General features: G+C 37.2%; 1 protein-coding gene across 6 annotated transcripts in view; it reads right to left on the bottom strand.

The window, feature by feature from the left end:
- The window catches only part of LOC107086970 (VPS10 domain-containing receptor SorCS1-like), a 308080-nt gene that overhangs the window by 287827 nt on the left and 15560 nt on the right, over positions 1-4693 (bottom strand). The gene's annotated exons all lie outside the window — the stretch shown is intronic.

The following is a 4693-nucleotide window of genomic DNA, read 5'->3' as shown; positions in this document are numbered from 1 at the left end:
TTCATTATATGGATGGATGGATGGATGGATGGATGGATGGATGGATGGATGGATGGATGGATGGATGGATGGATGGATGGATGGAAAATTAAGAAAAATTGTCGATAGTTGAAAAAAATACACTTACTTTAAATTGTATTTTTTTCGTATGTGTAAATTAAGTTTGCAACTATTTATTGCATGAACTTATCTCCTTTATTCTATCTTCCAAATTGAATACATTCTGTTGCCATGTGAGCTCTTTGTTCAAACCAGAGAATCCCCGAAGTGTGCGCTGTCCATAAAGTGTGATTTTAGTCCTCCATTCGTGGAAAGGTGCTAACATTAGCCTGCATTGCTTTCTCCATTATTCCAACAATCAGGGACTCAGCTGTAGGCAGTCAATTTGTGTTTAATTTAAGCAAGTTTAACTCTCATGCATATTCTTGTGAGAAAAAAGAAGAGGTATGAAAAGAAGTCAGAATGACTCTATTTATTATTTCTTTCCTGAAATGATTAAACCTGTATTTAAAAAAATCAGAAAGATTGTATCTAAAATAGCATGACTCCTTAATAGAATATCTAACTATAAAGACATGCAGTTAGTAAAGGCTGAAGATCATATTAGATAAAAAGTGGGACCTCTGATCAAGATTTATAGATTTCTAAGATACTTAAAAAAAAAGAAATATGTATTTAGTTCCAAATGAATTAATTTAAATAACTTTGCTTATTTCTTATCTTGTAACTTTTTGCTGTCAAAGTTTGGACATTTTTTAAATGTTCTTTCTCTGCTTTAAACTTCCAAAGATTTTCCGTATTTGATCAGTTTAGAGAAGCAGTGAGAGCAAAATCTGCAGGAACTATGCGGCTTTATTTGTGTCTGTGATTCTCTTTTATGTAACCACGTCTTCCAGAGTACTATTATTTCCTGTCTGCCTCCATCTGACTGCCGGCGAGTTGCCATGTCATAATTTTCCTCAGAGGAAGTCTTAGGGCTTAGTGCTGAAGTTTGGTTTTTATCTGCCTCTACTTGCTTTTTGGTTCTGTCAAAGGTAACTGTCATCTCATCAGACAGTCGCTCAAAGGATATCATCAAACTGTCAGCATCTGTGAGGCCGTAATTGAACTCAAAGTGCAGTAACATGGGGGAAACCAAAATTGTTTGGAGAGTTGACTGAACTCTGCTTGGTTGGTATAAAACAGGGGTCGGCAACCCGCGGCTCTTTAGCGCCCCCCTTGCGGCTCCCTGGAGCTTTTTAAAAAATTTATGAAAAACAAATTTTTGTGGTTTGTTTATTTTAATATAATGTTGCATGAGGTCAAACTGACGTAACATTTGTCTAATAAATAAATTTAAACAATATATGTAAACATTTATTTCAGCGAAAATGTGAGTCATAGCCATAGAGATCAGTGGTCAAAGCCTGCAACACATGTCTTAGAGTGGCGAGGTGCCAGGCAAAGAAAGCGGCGGGGCCGTGGATCCCAAAGGGACAAAAAGGAAGATACCTGATTTGAACAGAGGATTCATAGAAGAATAGACCAAATCATTTGCTTTCATTATCGATGCATTTTTGCTTTGGCACAAGAATTTGTCAAATAATAAAAATAATCAATTAGAAGGGAAGGTTAAATGTGCAGCCAAACACAAAGCTGTGAGGGAGAGAGAGAACGCGTTGCAGAACTTCTGGATAAATTAAAGGAGAGCAAAGATAGATTTAAGAACTAGATAGCATCTCCAAACTCCACTACTGCTGCTAGTTTTGTTTCAAGCATGAAAAAAACCCATTAAATGGTTAAACAGGTAGCGCTCTGATGCAGGGATGTGATTTTTTTTTTTATTTTTTCTCCCCAAATCCTCAAAATAAAAATATCACGAAGGAACGATGGTGATGGAGGATGTGGGTTTTCAGGGTTAGAGAGCTCTGCTCTGATTGATGTCAGTTCCTGCTTGGTTCCTCGTGACTCAATCAACTCCTCCCAACAGAAACACGTCCACCATAGAAAGATTCCTTTATTGTGTTTCTATAATTTCATTAATGCAACAAACCTTCAATCTGAAAAACTCACACGAAGAGAAAAGACAATTAGGAGAAATTTATTGATAGAATTACCTCGGCAGGAAACATAGCATTTTATTTTGATAGATATGCATGAACAGGGGCTAAAAACAGGGCTGTTTCCCCCCCAGGCCTAACACTGGTGTTGGAGTGGAGATAGATGAAGTTGGTCAGTCTGTAGACTGCTGGTTAGAGAGACGTTCTGCTGAGCTTTATGGGGAGATCCAGTGGACTGCGTGAGCTGATACTAGAGCTTCACTCAGGGACCTGGAAGATGGAAGTCCAGTTTGGATAACACAGGTTGAGAGAATCTGTCCATGGTGAGCAAGCATGAAGCGACAGTGGAGAGGAAAAACTTCTGGCAGAACCAGGCTCAGTAACAGTCCTCGAGGAATGACGCTTTGATGAAGCTTTAGCTATGGCTTTAGCTTTACGATGGTGGAGGAGGGGCTGGAAGTGGGTTGAAACTGGGTCATCTGAATTAAGTCACACAGCGCAACCAGGTAGTAGACAGGTTGGAGGCCTTTTAAGATGAGCTTAGGATGCCGATTGGCTTTCATTGAGATGTAGTTCAAAGCTGATTGGCTGTGTCATAGATGGATGTATGAGAGCAGTTTCTTTAGTTGAACTTCTGCTTAGGCTCCATTTAAACCTCGCTGTGAAGGGCGGTGAAAAGGCCCGTGGTGAATTCCATGTGGTGAGAGCGTTCACTGCTCCTCCCTCACCTCATGCTTCTATGTGAAATTTGCTTCAGGATTAACATTTAATCATGAATTCTTATTATATATTCAAGACCACGTAGTCCTTTTGTTATAGTGGTCTAATACACTTAGAGCCCATGTTACTATCGAGGCTTATATAAGACTTTTAAATTTTTTGTTTTTTTGGTCCAATATGGCTCTTTGAGCAGTTTGGGTTGCCGACCCCTGGTATAACATATTCAGGTTCTGCAATGTTAAGTATATAATCAAAGGTAAAGATGTAAACTGGTGGAGGTTGGCATGTATCTCATTAACATTTTAATTTAGAGACTAAAATATATGTGGAAGAACAGCTTAATCAGCTGTGATCCTGATAAAACTCTGGGTTGGCTGCATATGAAATGCAAACATATGTTAGCCTGGGGGTGTAAACACGCTGCAAATCCGTAAATGTGTGGCAAATAGAAAAAAAAATCCTGCTAAAACAGAAAAAAAGTTTCCAAATATAAACTTTAAACAAACACACTAAACATTGCAAAGAAAATGACTGCATTCAGTGGCAGTTCTAGACTAAATTCACCAGAGAGGCCAAAGTGGGGTCAGGGTGGTTTTCATGGGTGCACCAAAAAAAGCATTAAACAATAAAAAAGAGGACAATAGATTATAGTTTGATTTATTAAGTGAGACTTGGAGCCAAAGAACCATTTGCGACTCTGAACTGAAAAAAGTCAAATTGGTTAAATTATAAATATTATGTCATTTCAACAAAAAAAATATTCTTTTATGGTTTAAACTGTCAAGTTTACCTTAAATCACCACAGGAAAAAAACCATATCTAACATAATAATTTCCAGGTAAATCTCTACTTCATGTAGATGACCACTTATTGTCACTCATATTCATTGATGAATGTGACCTCATCAGCTGACCATCGGATCATTGCTGCGGTCAGTGTATCACTATCACCATTAGCAAAGCTGCTGTTATAAAACATTATATTTTCTACTCGATGTATGAGTTTAAAAACAATGTGGCCTATTGGCTGCCATTTGAAAAACCAGTGAAAAAAAAGGTTTTTAATTGTTGTTCAGTGTATCAGTGGATTATGTGCTGCATTTCTACAATTGTAAGAACTAAAGGAAAAGCACGTTTTTGAGATATATGATAAAGTTGGACTAAAGTGAAATATTGGGTTTAACGAAAGTACTATGTTTACATTCTTTGGATAAAGCCAAAATAAAGATTTTCTTTGGATGATCTTTTTGTAATCTGTAATCATGATTCAGAAAAAGAGCATATTTTTGACTTATTATAGACAAAATGTATTTATATGAACTTGAAATGCCCTGCAAACACTTAAATGAAACCAAGATACAAAGAACATCCAAAGGTGATGCACTGTAACGTGAGCATTACAGGTTGAGAAAAGCTCCAAACTAAGTTTACATATAGTAAATGTTCCTAACTCCTCGTTGGGGATGATAAAACTATATAGGACAGCCATACCATAGGCATTACTACAATGCATGCCAATGCACCAGAAACATAAATGGGAGGCCCATACTGAGGACATTTGAAGAGAGATAAGAAAAAGTATGATTGACTATGAATCTTTTTTTTTTTATAACTGATCCTCTTTGAGCATCCTATTTACATCTTTACAAAGGGTCTTGGTCCCCTATGAGTTGTTAAACGTCTCCCCTGATGGTCTGAAGAACTTCTGTTATCTAATTTGATGGTTTGTTTTTGTTACCCTTAGCCTTAACCTCTTACACCCTCAGGGGGTATAAATAAATTTCTGCCTAACAAAAACACACAAAAGTAAATCACTTATAGCCTCACAGCTATTAGATTTAAGAAGAAACTTTTGGTACCTCTGTAAAGGTAAGATGTCATAGAATGGTTTTCTGGTGTCAGCACCATTGTAGCTTTGACCCTGCCTGAAATATT

This window comes from Cyprinodon variegatus, unplaced genomic scaffold (genome assembly GCF_000732505.1).
Source record: "Cyprinodon variegatus isolate N-32 unplaced genomic scaffold, C_variegatus-1.0 Scaffold169, whole genome shotgun sequence".
NCBI lineage: Eukaryota > Metazoa > Chordata > Actinopteri > Cyprinodontiformes > Cyprinodontidae > Cyprinodon > Cyprinodon variegatus.
This window is presented reverse-complemented; position numbering and strand designations above follow the sequence as displayed.